Consider the following 18,808-nt stretch of genomic DNA (forward strand, 5'->3'; position numbering starts at 1 on the left):
TAGAAAGGAAGTAACATGAGGGTATTAATTAAGTGCTGAGGGGAAAGATTGCGTAATTTTAAAGAGATAAATCCTGAATTGAGAGGTTCATACTCAGTGGCTTCTAAATGAACTTCTTGTCCCTAGTCTTTCTCCCCAGAGCAATCTTTCTACATCCCCTAGCCAACTGCTCTGCTACCTGGCCTCCAGCCCTTGGCCACTTTCTGGGTGTCATCTGACTCTTCAGTGGAACATGCAGATGTGGCCCTACATCTGCAGGGTCTTCTTCTGCTCTGCTCGGCTTGACCTCTGTGCCTCATTCCAAAAACTCATGTTTTCGGTTCTCTCTTCCTGTCCATCATGAGTATCATCAGCTCTCCTCTGGTTAGTCTGTCCTGAGAATGAGGCGCTCCTTCCCTTCCTCTCCACTTACACTGTCTATATTTGTGGGACAGAATCTCTAGTAGGGAATGTACTCATTTGTTCACAGGGTGGGGTCCTCTTACTAAACAAAAAACATATCTTTACCTCCTAATCCCTAGCACCTAGCATCATGCCTGATACATAGTTAGCAGTTGGTAAGTACTTGTTGTAGAGCTGGCTAGATGTACGGACAAACGAGCAATTCTTTTCCTGAGCTGGCCTTTTATATCGCAACCCGGTTCACAAAGTACGTTAGCCTTGTCAGACCTCTGGGCAGTGTACCCCTGGAAGGCCTGAGCCACAAAAGACTCTGGACAAAGTGTGGCAACAGAGCCAATGTAGGAAAACCCAGATTGTGGTTTTTTATATGGTAATTCATTATCAGTACTCCCATGGGCAGATGTAAGTAAATATCTGATGTATAGGGAGACTGCTAGATTTTATTGGCTCCTGCATATGCCACATTTAATTGACTGCTTCTTCCTATGTAGCCAAGATCATAGCATTTAAAAAATACAATGTAATTGGCTGCTATGATCACCGAGGTAAAATATTATGGCTTATTTTACATTTCAGTAAGTCACATAATGGAGCTTGTTCAGCATTTACCAACATCCTAGATTCTCAGCTGATTCTTCAAGAGAAGTTGGAACTGACTTTACCAGGCCTCACAGTCCTGTCTCTAGACATGTGGGGGCAGGATCGTCCCCACACTGTGCAGTTACTTCTTCTGGAAGAAGGATGGGAACAGCTATGGCTCATGAGTAGAATCTCAAGTTAAATTAAGTAGCTGACCAGCATTATGCCAGTTCAGTTTGTGTTGAGGTCCTCTGAGTATTTAATGAATATTTGATGACTAATTTCTTTGCCTTAGTCCAAGGATCTTCAAAATATTTGGCCATAACCAAGAGTGTACAAGCATAAGTACATATCTACATACTTATGCCCCTACTTATATATAAGCATATATTACTACATACAATACACTAATTTTTTATTCTGTTTTGCCCTACTCCATTGGGCATCAATTCATCTCATGCTGGTTGTGATGCACAAGTTGAAAAAACACCACTTTGGTCATTGTCAGTAACACAGATTCAGTGGGTACAGAATTTGAACTCGGCTTCCAGAAAGTCCTCTATTGTTGTGCGCGTGCGTTGTCCCCGGCCTGCAGGGGGCGCTGCGAGTTACTGTGGATGTCGCCTACGCAGGGTCTTACCCGCCTCTGTCAGCTGGCAGTCTTTCTCCTTGCCGTTCAGCCTCACTTGCTGATGTTCTTTGCTTACTCGCAGATTGTCCCCAAGGAGCTGATGAGCGATCTTGTGAATGGAAACAGGGACCGAGGGAAATGACTTACTTTCTGTGTTGATTCAGGTCCCACCTCGTTCTCACCCCTGCGCTGGAGCACATCAGTGACAGATCCATCTCTGCAACTCGTTCCCAGAAAAATTAATTGGAAACTAGATAGCTCCCTAATAACCATGCTTGTTTTTGCATAATAGAAGGAGAAGGACTGAATTCTTTGTTCTAATTAATAGGAATGAAAATAGAATCTCAATCTGTGGTGTGGCACAATGAGAGAAAATAATGCTTGTAAGTAATTTTCATGGTTGTTTAAAAATAATTGTTTCATTATTGAGTTAATAGTTTTTACAAACAGCTTCCATTTCTATATCATATTTCTGCAGTAGCTCTTTATTGAGATTGCTCTGGCAGAAGATGACAAGGAGTTGTTTTAAATCCATCACTTGTCTAAAATCCAAGTTCCAAAGTCGTTAGGGGAAGGGGTGCATCAGGAGAGAATAAGGTAGGGGAGGGAAATAAAGGGTCAGATTGAAATCAGTTGATTAATAAGACAACAAAATTCATTCACCAGCTTGTTTCGAAGGAGACTCTTATTATTCTGGAGAGAAATTAGACATCAGATCCCCCATAGGCCCCAGGCTCTGACATGTGTTTTATAATGACAGTTAATTAGATACTGTCTGCAGCAATCATAGGCTGTCATTTCTAATACATTTCTGGGAAGTTGAAGGACAGGAGAAGTCACCCCCGCCCCGTCTTCCCCCTTCCCGTAACTGAAATCAGTTGCCAAAATTAACTATGAATATATGAGGCACAAGTTCAACAATTATACAGCCATTCTGCACATTTCTGTTTCCTACTTAGTATGTGTTCTGTGTCCCAGGCTATGCCGGGCGTGTGTTTTGCAGACAGAGTTGCTACTGCAGCCCTGATAATACGGAGGAACATCTCACACAGCAGTCCCTGACACCTGGTCTCACGGAAGATGCCACTTATCATGGCAACTTGTGTTAGGACACAAAGAATCTTTCACGCCATCGGGTTCAAACCACTAGGCGCCTCTCCTCTTCCAGCTTTACTAAAGCAGAACTGACAGTGCGTTAATTAAAATTTTTAATCTTACATATATAAACCTCCCATGTGGATAACTCCTATAGTAGCACCTAACCTTGATTTTTAATGCCCCCTTTGGCTGACCGTAATGATAACATGGCAATAAAGAAATTAAGCCACGAGGCAGAAATCCTACATGTGACAGCTTAAACTCACAGCTTGGTAAAATTTTAAGGGACTGTAGAAGTGACCTGATCCAATCTCTTCATTTACAAACAAGGACCTTTGAGGCCCAGAGTCCTAAAATAACTTCATAGCAAGGCTGAGCAGAAACTCCTTCTCCTGACTTCTAGACCGTTGCTCCTTCCCCTGCAGAGCACCGCCTCCTGCCTCTCACCTGGGCAACTGGGCAAATCATGAGGCTGTTCCAGCCTGGAGTTCTCCCATCTGTAGAAAGGGCATGGGAATAAGACTTCCTCTGCCGGGAGCAGAAGCTGGGGAGCTGCTCCAGAGTCGTCTGTAGGACTCCAAGCCGCCTTGCACTGCCCTCTGGCTGCCTCGGTCACGTCCTCTCCCCTGTCTGTGTCTAGGCCTTAGAAACACCTGCTAAGGGGCATAAGAAGGCTCTCAGTACCTTTTCGGTAGAAATCCACACTTATTTACAGGTTACGCACTAAGTTTCTGTTTTAGAGCCTTGGACACTCAAGTCATGTGCAGAAATTCAGTCTTTTTCAACCCAACTGATCATAATGGATGTCTCCAGGGCAGTGGTTTTTAAACACGACAGAGGAAGAATCCCCTAGAGCATTGCTTAGAAAAAGTACAGGTTCCGGCTCCCTGCCCTACCTCTACCCTCCTGTCAACACCCGCCTTGAGAGAAAACCTCATACAGCAGGTTTGGAGCAGAGCCTGAGAAAGGCGTGTTTCCTAGGCTTCACTTCGTTTGCTTTTGCTTTTCCAGCTCCCTGGATGACTGCCTGGGAGATGCTGCTTACCAGAGCAGATCGGACCCTAAAGTGTGCTCCCTTCTACAGCCGCTCTCATCTCCAGATACTTTTTTATGGGCCCTCATTAATTTGTGCATTCTGGAGGTCAAAATGTCCGCAGTAAGCTGATAATATAAATCCTTGGAGGTGCTGCACTTTCCTTCTGGCCCTTGTGTAGGTCACACATACGCAAACTGCTGTCCCCACCCTCTCCCCCAAGCCTGCCAACTCCACCATCACTCTGTCCACAGCCCTTCTGACCTAAGTGGACGCTATAGTCAGTGTCTATAGAGACAGGCCTGCTGCCCGTGACCAGCAGTAGAAAACACGTTTGCGATCTGTTTTCTTTTTTGGTGGTAGGTGGGTTTCAGTCTCTACACACCCACCATCCTAATAATAGGGCTGTGTTTAAATCCAGCGCCTCTTTCTCACATGTGGTCCCCCCATGATCAAAGACATTTCCAAAACACGTAGCTGGGATTTGGGATTAAGGGTATGGTGTATTATTCTCCATGCAGAATAAACCAGTGCCTCATTGTATGATTCTCTACCCAAGGCACTAAGCAGCCAGGACAGAGCTGGGAAGGCTGCAGGAGTACAGACCATCCACCTCCCCAGAGATCCAGCCTGATGTCTTGAATTATTCTCAGGCATGAGCAGAAAGCGTGTGATTGGCCCGTTCCATCCGTGTTACCATAATGGTTCTCTTGCTTTCTAAATGAATGCAGCCTCCTTCCCAGCTGCGGACTCTTAATGTTTGTAAAGGTTTAAAGATGTTCCAGGAGGAAGTAGAATGACATTGAATAAAGATGTTGAAAAAAGAAGGCAATCAAAGATAATGAGATTTTATATACATGGAAAGTTAGCTTAGACAGAACCCAGCGCATAGTAAGCATTTAATAAGTACCAGCTCCAGTTGAGGTTATTGCTATTATTCTTATGCCATTGCTGTTTAACTCAAGCTGTTGCTGGTAACCAGTAACATATTGACCGTGAATATTAAGCATAGAGACTAGAAGTCATTTAACTTGATGTTTTAGGCAGGGAAAAGCAGTTTTAAAAATCCACTAAGTTCAATCCTATTCTTACTCTATTTGTTCATATTATGGTATATGGTCCTTAACATATGGTCATTAGTTCTGAGTTCATATTTCCATCATGCATTAGAAGTTTTTAGGTGAATTAAATGGGCTGTGTGAAGCTCTTCCCGGGACCAATTTCAGGATCACTCACAATGTCAATTCAAAGTTTGTGATTATTATTCTCTGAGGATACTAATCCTTCACTCAGCTTGCCCTGCCCCCCCTCCTTATTTGTTGAAGAAATAATGATGGAAATCTGGTTAGCCTTAGTCTGTTAACCTCCAGCAGTGGCCCACGTGTGTGGCAGCAAGATAGTGCACACTGCCTTTTCCCTGGGCTCCAAGTCTGTGATTTCAAAGAGGATTTAACTGCTTATGGAGTCACAAATATGGCAGGTAGACAATATATTGCAATTTTTATTCTCTTAGTTTGTGTTGTCAGCAGTGAGTAATTCCATTTCCCTCCTGAACTCTTCACTATGTAGTGCTTGTGCCGAGGTTTCTTCATCTCCTGAATCCGCAACAACCCTGTCCTTCTGGGGAAAGGAGTAGAAATTGACATGGATGAAATGTGCAGCCTCCTTGCATTAGGCTTTTATGTAAACTAGAAGAATGTGCATTGGTCATTCTTAGCCTGCGTCACGGAGAAATGACTTCAAGCCGCATGTTAGACCATTTAATAAAGTAGTCAGTTTGACAATCCCACAGAGTGATCTGCAAACAAATGACTTTTTAAATCTGGGTACGCAGCGGAGCACTGTCCTTGTGCTCTTGCCTTTGAGTTGATCATTCTTAATAAAGTTAGACAAGAAGACAAATTAATTTTATCTGCCAAACATGTAACAGGGACACCTGGCAGAGTATATGTGTAGCTACACTAATGTTATCTGGGATATAGTCTCCCCACAGGTTTTCTGTGGATTTAGTACAATAGAGAGGACTGAGAAACAGTTAAGGCAGCAAGATAGCCAGGCGCGTATGAGGTCTTCTTCCCTGTCTGTGGCTTCTGTGAGGCGACCATGGTCCCACAATCTTGTTCATTCACTCTTCTGTGGAGAGTCGTCAGCCCATAAATACATAGGAGATAGGAAGATCAGCTTGGGGCCCACCCTGCAGCTGTCAACTTTTGGGGATGTTCCAGTGTCTACAGGAGAAGAACTGAAATTTGGCATTCTTGACACTTAAGAAAAGGATTCCTAAAAAGTATAGATTTCAGCTCAGAGCTAAAAGAAATCAATATCATAAGTTATCTTGAAGGAAATACATCTATCTTGTTATTGCTTATGCTCTTAGTGCACTTAAAGTTCTTTGGACATTTATGGGTAGCCTATGGATGGAAAGCACTCTTAAATCAAAGAAATAAGGCAAAATGAGGTAGAGATCGAACTCTAGCTGGCCTAGAAAGCTAAAGGAAGTGGCCACTTCAGGTAGCAAGCACTTTAATGCAGGGGTTAGCTACTTGAGGAAATTGAGTTTGGGTTTCTGGTTTTGCTGGCCCTTTGTTGAGTGTCACAGTCTGTTTTCTGATTCCACCCTTCGGGGGCTAGGAATACTAATGGTGGTGTCCTTTATGTCGTTGCTCAATAAAGACTCGATGCATCCACCTCCTCGCTGGCGTCTCGCCTACCTCCCCGTCTGATGCTAACTGCACTGGCATGGTTTGTGCCTCGGTTTCCGTCCTATATTAATTTATTCAGTCATATTTCAGGACTTAATTGGACATCTTGTTCCAGACATTTTGGCATGTGTTACCCTAAGCCCGATTCCTTTATGTGTAATTGACCTCTTTGTGCATGAGGGACGACGGAGCGTGCATGGTGAACTGGGTCCGTCGCGAATGTGGACAGACTTACTCACTCTTCTCTCAAATTTTCAAGATCATGTGTAATTTATGATAAATTCAATTCATATTTGATTGGCATCCTCTTAAATCATGAACATATTATTTTTTAAGAGTTATCAATTGTTCAAGAGCTAACATTTGGCTGAGAGTAAGCCAATTCATGTGCCAAATAATTTGGATTAAGTTCAGAAACCTGTTGCTTTGGGTCTTTGTATGAGTGTTCTTTAAAAACGTATGATTTTCTGTGTTTCCATATTGCCAATTATGGGCCACGAATTTGTTCCCTGCCTTACTTGTGTCCTCGTAATTTCTTTGAATCTAAGAATAGTTATGTGGAGTTCACTACCATATTACAAATGCGAAACAGAGCTGTCCTGTAATAGGAAGGCCCCTTTAGCCTTCTGGAAAGTAACTACATGAAAAACAAAAAAGATCATGAGTTTTCATTCCATCCTAGATGTGAGACCACTTGAGGACTAATAAGATTATTGATTTAAAATGATTTTGCTAAGATCTTTAATGATTCTTGTTCCCTATCAAGGAGAATTATTTGAACACAGTATTAGGATTTCTATTGAGATTAAATACTACATACACTTTGTTCTTCCTTCTAGGCCTCTGCTTGTTCTGTTGAAAAAAAATATGTGTGTGTGTGTTTTATATATATATATATATACTTTGCCTTCATAAATACAGCTTCAGAAGAAGTCATCAGGAAATGTTAATATATATATATATATACCTAATTCAGACAACCTAAGGATCTCCTTTTGGAACACAATTTATAATAAAAATACTTCCTACAAAGAGTCATGTGAGAAGTTGCTGCTCTGGAGCTGAAAAGTGTTTTTCACATTCTTAGTGGATGTCATTTTAAAAGACATGGCAGTATTGTGATTTTTGGTGGAATCGGGGATGGCCTGATTTGGAACTGTTGTAAGAAGCAGATGAGTAGTGTAGATGAGAGATAGTGGCCTATGGTTGAGAATATAGACTATAAAGCCACCCTGTTTAGGTTTAAATCTGAACCTAGTCATTTACTAGCTGTGTGACTGTGAGAAAGTTACTAAACCTCTCTGTTTTTTAGTTTCCTCATCTTGTGTATGAGGACAATAATAGTACCTAGCTTATAGGTTTGTTGCGAAGATTAAGCTTGTTCATATATGTGAAGTTCTTAGAATAGTCTCTTGCATATAGCTAGTACACATATATAGCATTTTCTATTATCATGCGTTATTATGAAGATTGCCTTGGTACCTTACCTTACCTGGGTGATACTCTGTTCTCCCTGGAACTACATTTTCCTGTACCTCTGTGCAGCCTAGATATTTAGTAACATTCACTCTTCACCTTATCCCCTGTTTTGCCCCTGAAAGACTTATAAAAAAATATATACTTAATTGATGAGAATTGCAGATATTCTTCCTAGGGCTGTGCTGTGATTAAGACAAAAGAAAGGTCCAAAGCAGGCAGAACAAGAGTTTTAACCGAAGTTACCTTTCATCTCACTCTCTTGATTCTGACCTCACTAGGTAATTAATGAGAAAAAAACATGTAAGCCAGGTTCCTCATAATTCCCTTATAAACTAAACAGGACTTGAGCTGTGATTTTCTTTCATTTGAAATGTCTCCACTATTTCTAGAGTGTGGATAGAGTCAGAAGGTTGGGGATCACTCACCTGTGCTGTCTTTGCATCACTACTCATTGAGAAAGTCTTAGTCCAGCCAAAGTTTTGGAGCTGTTTTTCCCTTCATTCTATCACAGAGCAGAAACAGCACCCAAACCACCACAGCTTTATATAAACCCTTATTAGTCTGTAATGCGGCCTCTGCCATGTCGGGTTTTTTCCTTTTAATTTAATTCTCCTAAAATGCTAACTGTTTCCCTTCTGATTTGGCCTCACACTGGGCTGCATCAGAGAATTGTAAGTAAATTGTTACGGTGTTAATTAAGATTTCGTGGGCAGGCTCTATGCTATAATAGGTAAGATAGGAGCTGGCCTCCTCTGTATCTTCAAATAAGCGATCCTCAAACATCCTTATGATCTTTCCTGCCGCCTCAGAAGATTGCCTATCATAGAGGAGTGAGGACGCAATCAAACAAATTCTGTTGATTCATCTCTGAGTATAATTCATGTATCAGTGAGTACCTTGGATGGAAAATTACCGTTGGAATTTAACTTTTCATTGCAAAATGGCATTAGAAAAGTAATTTTGCTCTGGTAGGCCACAGGGTGTTGCTTTTAGAGACTGCAAAATTTATATCTACTTGTTATCTTCATTGTATCAGTGAGAGGTTTAAATACTATGCATTTAATGTCCCTGTCTAGAAGAATGGGGTGTGTTTTAATGGCTTTCTCAAAACTATTAACTCTTATTTTTGCTATAGAGCTAGGTGATAATTGTGGATTTATGATGCTATAAAAAGCAAAGTGTGAGGGAAAGGAGACAAGGGACAAATACCTTAGAAACTCTGTTTCTTGATACTTTTCAGAACTCACCAAACCTGTGGATCATTTGGGACATTTCAGTTAGTGATATCGCGGTCAGGGGTCATCCTGATGATTTCCTGTGGAGCAGGGAGGGTGTTCCGGCAGTATACGAGAACAGGAGCTGGTTGCGAGCGGGGATCAGTTTATTTGCACAAGTGAAGGCCACTAATAGTTTTTTATAATTGGCTATGTTTTTATATTTACTCATCAAGCAGTACCCTAAATACCTTAACATTCATGGCTAACATGTTTTCTAAAAATATCCTCACTTTTTCCATATTTGAAATAATTCCTTCTTCCTGTAATAGCTTTTTTAAGAATCTAAAAAGGCCACACTTTTAGCAATTTATTTGGCAGTGCTACCAAGTCAATAAGAGGCTTTTTGATTTGTTTTTGTAATGATATTAGCCTCAGCGATATTTTGGATTTAGGAGCTCAAAAACCTGCTTTTAAGAGTTTGTATTAAACAGGTTTCTTCCTAGACATGTTTTTATTTTGAAGCTGCCCCTTTATATTAGTAGAGACAGCCCTCTTGCTTGGACTTAGCAACTGTCCCAGATTTACCAGGAGTCTACCTGAATTCTTGTTAATAATTCCCAAGAGCAATGTCTTTTTTTCATTTTGGTTACAAATAGTGTCACACGGAACCCCACGTTGGGTTGCAAATGGCGCCATTCAAGTGCATCTGCCATGCTTAGCCGCTTGCTGGCAGCAGCTCCAGGAAATGTGGCTTTCCAGGGTCTGGAATTTTCCCAGACAATCGAAGCCCAGCCACCCCCATACCCGGGAAAGCTTGTTATGTCTCCAGAGGATTTGTCTTGCATGGGGCCTTCCTCACCTGGGTGGGTCTCCCATACAGGACTCAGCATTAAGTCATTGTAGTGAGTGGAGGGATAAGGACTCACTCAGAACCTTGACTCCCAATTGTAGTCCTGGCCTAACTCTCAGCCCTTAGGCCTTTGGGCAAGTTGTCTAATGTATCATTGTTAGCTTCAACAGCTACAAAACAAATAAGACCTTTTTCCAGACATGCCACTTAGTGAGTACAACACACAAAAGCTTTTGCTGTGTCAGAATCAACCTCTCCTAATTTTAATCAGAGAGAGAAAGAAAGAGGGGGCAAGAGAGACTTTGTAATCCTAGCCTGGATGAGTCTTTCAATCTAAGTTACGTTTGGGGGTGAATATAGCCGAGGTGGGCTGGCATCTAAAGGCTGCCAGGGGTTGCTGTGTTGTCTGTGTTCACAGTGGCTTTTGCTGAGAACATATTAGCTTCCTTAGCTCAGAGGAAGTCATCAATCCCGACATTGCTAGTTATTTGTCAAAATGCTGCATTAGGAACTGTCATATTTATACATATCTTGGTTTACTAAAATAAATGTAACTTCTGAGGGCATGCAATTAAACTAGTTAGATACCTGGGCCTCTAGGCTTACAAATAAGCAAATACCTTCCCTGCTTTTGTAAAATTGTTGCATTATTTCAAATTACACAAATGCACCCATTCTTGGGGCCTTGAGGGCATTGACATTAATCAAAGTGATGCAAAATTCAATTAGAAATTATGGGATGCTCCCTGAATGTAGATCTCACTAGGCAAGCAGTTCCTTTTGCAAGAAATCTACTTGAATAGATGAGACAGAGACCAGGCAGGCTGAATGCTGTCAAAGGATACATTTCAAATCAGGGCAGAAAAATGATCCCAACATGGAGAGCCTTCTTTGCAACATCGTCCATAGTACAAGTGGCACCTGGAGTAAATCACACTTTAATGGGTCCCCTGAAACACATTCTTTTGTGGATAAAGTCTGGTTAAGTGAATGCCAGGAATTATTGTCCTTAGGTTAGATGTCCCCAGGACCCAAGTACGTAATACAAGTGTACTGTGCATGTTGGTTGCGCAGCACAATATCAAAGGTTGAGGGCATTGTGAGGAGTCTGCGCAAAGACAAGAGAAATCTCCACAGACCTGACCTATAGCTGCAAGACCACCCACTGGTGGATTCTGTTCTGGCCAGATGCTCAGCCATTGGAAAGCAGGGTGATAGAGTGGAAAGACCCAAGTGTCAATGAGGGTGTTTATCTCATGGGAGTTTTATGAAGATTAGTAATAGAATGCATATAGCAATTTATAGTGTCTAGTATTCAGTGAGTGACTTTTTTATAACCTCTCTAACACATATCCTCTACCATGGATATGAGCCATTGTGTCCCTTGGAAACTTGGCTTCTTTGCCCCTGCCCAGTAGTAGCAGAGAACTTAGAGCACCCACCCCGTCTTCACAGCATCCTTAAGTCTCATTGCTGCATGGGCTGCCAAGCCCTGTGCTGAGACCAGCTCTGGTTTGGAGAGATTCGGAGAGCAGAGATTGTCTGTCATTGACTATGTAGACTTTGAGACTTACATATGAAGTGCTGTTACATGTGACATCGTGATATCAAGCTGTGGCCTTGGCCATCATGCTGCTTTCAGTTCCCTAGGACATACGTGCTTTTATGGACAATGAATTGTATGTCATTCCTCATGGCAGACAGAGCACCCATTCATCTCGGTGGCAGTGCTGGCGACTCATCCATTTGTGCTCTTGAACTCTTGCATTTAAGCAGTATAATGAAGTGTTCATTCAGTGAACTGTGTGGAAAGATGGTGTACGGGATTATTGCTTGTAGGTAGCTTTAAAAATTCTAAATTATTCAGAAGGGTGGAAGGTTCAGATTTTGACAAGCTTAACAAAAATAGTTTAGTTTCTCCTTCCTTTGCTATGATATTACCAATGATACGTGTTTTCAATAATAGGAGATAATACAGACTTGGAGATGTGACACTTTCATATTTTGCTAAATGCTTCTGTGCAGCTAATTGTTCAGAATCTTAGCTGGTCTGCTGGCTGTTAGTACCAAGAGGAAATTTTATGCAGTAGATGAAATGCATATTTATTTTTGACTTGTTTTGATTTATTGTCTTTAGATAATTTATGGATATGATATATTCTTCATACCCCCATCCTTATGTTAAACAAGCAGATTTTTTAAAAAAAAGACCTTCAAGACAAAGAGTGAAACATTTTCTGAAAGAAAGGGCTTATTGAGCCATAAACAAACCCTTTCTCATGAGAGAAGGAGCAGCCGAGACATGTATTCTAAACCACTGCCCCCAGGGCTGTATTGAGGGAGCGCTTTTATACAATGACTTTGGGGAGGAAAGATGTAAAGTTTTGAAAGAATTTACATTATTAGATGGAAGTGGGGAGGGGGGGTTAGAGGTGAAGCAGGGAAAGAATCTGGGGTAGGTAAATAGTCCAGAAGGAAGAAGTGCTTGTTGCTTCTGGATTAGATGTGGACAGAAGTTGAGAAGCTTCGTGCGTAAAAAGGACGCAGTGGGCAGGCGGGGCTTTTGCTTCCCCTCAGGCTGGTGCCACTTGGAGGGAATGGCCTGCCCGCAGTATGGGGAATGAGTCAGCACTGGGACCCGGTCGGCTGCTCCCTCGGTTCTCTCCTCAAAGCCACCACCCCAAATTCTCCCCAAGCGTCTCTAGTCCTCTCTGCCTTCCTTCTGCTTGAGCCCAGCATGTGTGGTTTTTAACAGCAGAGGAGTGGCAGGAGAGAATCTCCTGACACCAAGAACTTACTGTTGCGCTAACACGGAAGATCTGGAGACAGTTATTCACCACGTACACAGTCTGTACCCTTCAGCTGCTCTCCCGGCAGCAGGGGTTTCAATGGGAGGAGTACTGCTTTTAAATTACCTGGGCAAGCTGGGGCGAAAAACTCCTTTGAAGGCAGCTGCAACTTTTTCAGTTGGTTGGACTCCTTTTGCTTGCTCGGAGTCATTGAAGAAACTCCTGAACCGGCTGCTTCTTAATTATCATTTGACAGCTTGCCTCCAGCCTTCAGTTAATAAGCACCGGCATATGTTTGTAAAACAGATTGACATGGATCACGTCAGGAAGGCTAAATCCATCAAAGTTTGATAAGCGATTCACTTCCATCATGTTTGGATACCGAACAATTGATGATTATTATACTGATGCTAGTCCGAATCATAGACTGAAATCAGTAAGGATTCCAGTGTTGTGTCTGAATTCCGTGGATGGTGTTTTTTCACCCCGTCACGCTGTTCCTATTGAAACTGCTAAGCAAAATCCTAATGTTGCTTTGGTCCTTACTTCTTATGGAGGCCATGTCGGTTTTCTGGGGAGTATCTGGCCAAGGCAGTCTACTTATATGGATCCAGTCTTCGAGCAGTTGGTGTAGGCCGTGGTTGAGCATGGACACGAGATCTATAACATGTAGTTCTTCAGGGGCGTTCTGTCTGAATCACCATATAAAGCAGCTCAGCTTAGTGTGCACAAGTCTTAACTTCTGTATATAAAGCAAATAAGCCAGCAGGTGGTGAAGTGGTCCAGAATGACATGCAAAAACTACTTTTTGGGGAAACAAAACAACTTTGTAGCAAAAAAAAAAAATTGTAGATTCAGATTGTAATTTATGTAGATTTTATTTTTACTATGCCTTACCAAGTTGTCGGCGGCGGCGGCGGCAGCCGTCCGTCTCGAGAGACGATAGTGTAACTTCTTAAGAGTCTATCTGCACCGCCGAGAATGGCTGTGCAGTCCGACTCGGGAGTGACACGGTATCTGTCTCCTCCCATGTTGAATCGACATCTTGCGATGACGCTGGAGTGTCCTCTCCAGTGAAGCTGAAGCTACAGAGCCTGGGCAGGGTGATATGGAGGGTCTGCTGTTGCCCATGCAGCAGACCCCCCCTCTCTTCGCAGCTGAAGGGTCCAAGGGAAAGACGGAGTCAATACAGCTTGGCTTCAGGTGCGCCGCAGGAGTTGCCGGTGTTGACTACAACGTCGAACCGCCTTAGGGACTCCGGCTCCGGATTTTCTGTCGGGGTTTACTCCCTTAGCCTTTCCCCTGAAGAGGTATGCCGCAAGGCAGCGGAGGTTTTTTGGAGTCAGAGTTTTCCTTCTCTGATGTGCCCTGACTGGAAGATCGAACCAGCGACACTTAGCTCGCAGGCCGACGCTCAATCCACTGAGCCAAACCAGCCAGGGCTCAGCCTTACCAAGTATGACCTTAAATAAAGTAGTACAAACATGGAATTGCACTTAACCAAAACTAACATGTAAAAAATATATTAATTCCTCAGGGTTTTAATTTAGGCTAGTGTTTTTTTTTTTATTACTAGTTTTACGTGACTTAATGGTACTTTAAAAGGATGCAGTGGATTCTGATAGTCAGCTCTTCTTTCTGGGTAATTGTCAAATAGCTGTCTGGAAGTTGATTCCAAATTTCAATATATGTTGAAGAATACAGGTAGTGTTTTGTTGGTTTCAGCTAACTGATTGATTTCTGTTCCTTTCACCTCTGGCCTGCTGTAATCTAATTTAGGATATCTCAGGATTTTTTTTTCTGGTCATTTTTGTTCTTAAAGAATAGTAATCATTAGTTTAAAGCATCCATTTTAACTATCCTTTTATCTTCAATGATAACATTTATTAATAACTACTATGTTAATTCAAATCAATAAAAATTTTAGTTGTGCCATTTAATTTTTTTCTTAAAGCACTCTCTCGTTTGATTAACAATAAGCAAAGAAAGCTTATATCTTTATCTCTTGATCTTCACCTCTTTCTCTTACTAGGCAAAAGGTGCTTGTAATGGTTCATAGTGGTTACTGAACTCTATAAAGGCTAAGACTTTAACAGACCGTTAAGGGGACAGGAAATGTACCTTTGATATCTTAATTTGATCACTCTAATTGAGAAAATGCACCTCAATAACTATTTAGTAGGTATATTGGCCTGATCGTTTGCTTTCTAATCTGGACCTTCAGTGTTTGCCTCTGTGAATTTCATCCCCATTTATTTAACTGGGTGCTCGATGGAGAATCTTAGACATCAATATCCAGGTGATGGAGCCACAGGCCTCAACCTGCACCTTCTTCTCTTCTTTCTTCTTCCCTGATGTCCATCCTTCACGTCCGTGGCATTGTGCCTGGGCTCCGTCAGGGAGCTGACAGCACAGGCCAGTTATAATGATGCCTTCCGATGTCTTCAGCGCCTGTAATTAAATGACATCACCAAGTCTAAAACGCATCTTCTGTGGAAGTCAGAGGCTACATTCCCATGAAAGAGAGAGGAGTGTTGCTTGGTGCTGAAGGATCCCGAGTTTAGTATGCTGAAGAGTCGCTCCGGGAAAGCTGTTGAAAGCCTGTGGCTCATGGAACGGAGGGGGTGACAGGGGGCTGGACAGCCGTGCGGCTCAGAACAAGCTGTGCAGAAATCACAGCTGCGCTCAGGCTAACTTTTAAAAAAGGAAGGCATTAAAAGAAAAAAAAAAAAGTTTTTCTCTTTGCCAAGTGCCGTTAACTGCTTGGCTGCTGGTTTTCCCTCTGAACAGCTGTGCCACCCCAGGCAGGCAGCTACATGAGCTCAGAGTAGCATATCGCAGTGAACTGGGGCACAGATTGAGTGAGACAGGCAGTGCCCCTAGTACCAAGTACCACTCCTAGGACAAACCACCGGCCACCACGTCTCCAGCCCTAGGCCATCGCCTCCCATATTCCTGCCCAACAGCAACCAGAAGGGGATCTGGGAAGGAACCTCTATCCATCAGTCCAAAAGGGGCACCACTCTTACAAGGCTACTTTAAAACTATGTCTTCTTTGCCTGTTTGGCTAAGTACCTAATTTTTAAAATTAAAGTGTTATTACTTGTACTACAATAAGAACGATTTATTTGGTCTTTGTTCCGGTCACATAGCTCCTAAAGCCCCTGGAATCTCTGGCAGATGCAGTGTCTTCTGTATGCTCCTGAGACAAATGAGTACCTCTGGGTAGACAGCTTCAGAATGGGGACTGGCTGCCAGGGAGACCAAGGCATGATTGGAGAGTTGGAGCTCTCAGTCCCCACCCCTTCCCCGGCCTCCTGGGAGGAGAGAGGCTGGAGGTTGAATCATTCACCGATGGCCAGCGATCTAATCAACCACGCCTACGCAGGAAGCCCACACAAAAACCCCTACATAACAAGATTCAGGGAGCCTCCAGGTTGCTAAACGCATCCACGTGCCAAAAGGGTGGCACACCCCAACTCCACTGGAACAACAAACCCTGTGCTTGGGACCCTTCTGTACCTCGCCCCTGTACCTCTTCATCTGGCTGTTCATCTGTTCCTTTATAATAAACTGGTGGTAGTAAGCTAACTGTTTTCGCTCAATTCTGTGAGCGGGCCTGCTAAATGATCAAATCTGAGGAGGATATTGTTGGAACTTGATTTATAGTTGGTCAGTCAGTAGTATGAGAGGCCTGGGGCTTATGATTGGTGTCCAAAGTGGGGACAGTTTTGTGGAACTGAGTCCTTGACTTGTGGGGTCTAACTCTAACTCTAGTTAGTGTCAGAACTGAATAGAATTGTTGGACAACCAACTGGTGTCCAGAGAGTTGGAGAATTCATTGTAGGCATGGAAAAAAAATCCACACATCAGGTGTCAGATGCATTGTGAGTAAAACAAGCTTATACTTGTGCATGAACATCTCTCCAGCTGTCAGCTCTGTCCCCTTTTACTTGTAATAATACAAGCCCTTGATCGAGTCTTAGCTTTTTCAGTAACTACTTTCTTTGGCACTTCCATTGAACTGAGACATTTTTTTTTCATTGGATTTTTTTTCTTCCCATATTATTACACTCTACCATAATTTAGGACTTTTATCCTTTGTTTACTGAGTAATATAGGGATACAACACTAAGAGACAGAGGGACCGGAACAACTCAGACAAAATTATCCATGTTCCTTTCTTCTTCCCTAAGCACGTACAGACTTTCTTGAAACTGCCTGGCTCATTTCATCCTCAGCCCTGAGAATGCCATTTGCTCCAGGTGCCAATCCAAGAGGTCAGAGGATGAGATGAAGGAAGGAAGTGGGCATATGTTCTATATTCGTGGTTTTACTTTAGAAACACTGAAAAGTCTTTTTACTTCAAATCTCAGCCTCTTTCCAATATACAAAATATATCAATGAAGTTTTTTTTGTTTGTTTGTTTGTTTTTTAATTGAAAGTAAAAGAAACTAATATCAAAACAAGGAAACTTTTTGGAAGGACAATAGAGAATCTCCAGAATTCAAGCTTTGGAAGGACAGAACCCAGGGCCTCTCTGGGGACCTCAGTAAGATGAGTCTGTGAGTCTCCCCTCTTTAGTGCACCCACTACATGATCCAAGTGTCCCCGTTTGGCCAGGTATCTCTTGATATTGTGCCCATCAGTTAGTGTAAAGACAGGCCGCACAGTGGGGGAAAAAAAGGCCTCAAAATGTCTAACCTTCTGGGGGTTTTGGATTCTTCTCTGAGTAGGGGTCTGGGTAGTCCATGTTATTGAAGGTCCCAGAACCTTCATTTTAGTTCATCAGAAAGCAAGCGTCACCCTGACCAGTGTGGGTCAGTTGGCTGTGTGTCGTCCCACAAAGGGGAAGGTTGCCAGTTTGATTCCCAGTCAGGGCACCTGCCTGGGTTGTGGATTTGGTCGCTGTTGGCTCACGTACAAAAGGAAACTGATTGGTGTTTCTCTCTCACATCAATGTTTCTCTCTCGCTTCCTCCCTCCCTTCTCCTTTCTCTAAAAAAAATCAATACATAAATAAAAGGAAGAAAATCATTTTTTTTTTTTAAAAACGTGTGTCAGGTAGTTTTCTAGACCACCATCTGTTCCAAAAATGTAATGAAAGCTCTCAAGGAAGATTCAAGTACCTGAGAAGTTTGGAATGGTAGGTCCAGAAAGCATTTTTGCTCAGACTTAAGGTCACATAGAGGGACTGCGCTCTGTGTCATTTTACATTTTGCTGACCTTTATTCAGTTGTGTTCCACTTCTTGCCCATCCAACAATGATGTAAGATCCAACAATATCAACTCCATCATCCTGGCTATTAGGAGACTTATGGCTGATCTGTAAGGAACATACAGTGTGATGCATATTAAATTTTCCTTCGGTAGTATTGAGGCAAAAAGAGAGGAAAACCCCAAAGACCCATATACTTTCTGCCCTGTCAAAAATATAAAATAATAAAATTAGTTCACTAATATATATAGTCAGCTCCTGCTGTGCTCAGAGTATGGTGCTAGAATTATGGAGAATATGAGAAAGTTGGGCCAGTCTCGGAATTCAAATAGCTTACATGTTCGTTGGCCACATAAAGCATAAACACAGAAGGAGTTCATTATACTTTAAGGGTGTGAATAAATCCCCAGTGATTAGTATTTAGATGGAAAGTGTTTTAGACATAAAAGGAAAGATTCATGACTAACCATAGCGATTAGGAACATTTATTGAGCGTTTTCTGTCAGCTAGTAAGTATACTGAACACTTTTTTATGGGCTGTGCCATTTCGTCCCTCCACATACAGGTGGTGCTGCAGATAAAGCAACAGGGGGTTCAGTGATTTGTTCAGAGTCACACAGGTCGTAAGGCCTGACCCAGGCTCTTCTTCCCAATACTCGTATTCTTTATTATTATTATATATTCTCTAGAATATACCGTATTTTGAGGAATTTCCTAGAAGAAAGGGGAATAAAGTCCATATGTATTGAGAACACTTGTTTCTAATATAAGGCAAAAACGGTTGGGTTTTTGGTTGCTTCTCCCCTCCCTC

At 42.3% G+C, this 18,808-nt stretch overlaps 1 protein-coding gene and 1 pseudogene across 1 annotated transcript in view; both read left to right on the top strand.

Moving 5' to 3' along the window:
• The window catches only part of LOC150002157 (phospholipase ABHD3 pseudogene), a 108,945-nt pseudogene extending 95,492 nt beyond the window's left edge, over positions 1 to 13,453 (top strand).
• EXOC4 (exocyst complex component 4) overlaps positions 1 to 18,808 on the top strand; it is a 689,199-nt gene that overhangs the window by 431,251 nt on the left and 239,140 nt on the right. The gene's annotated exons all lie outside the window — the stretch shown is intronic.

The sequence above is a fragment of the Furipterus horrens genome, unplaced genomic scaffold, assembly GCF_987537825.1.
Source record: "Furipterus horrens unplaced genomic scaffold, mFurHor1.1.pri manual_scaffold_9, whole genome shotgun sequence".
NCBI lineage: Eukaryota > Metazoa > Chordata > Mammalia > Chiroptera > Furipteridae > Furipterus > Furipterus horrens.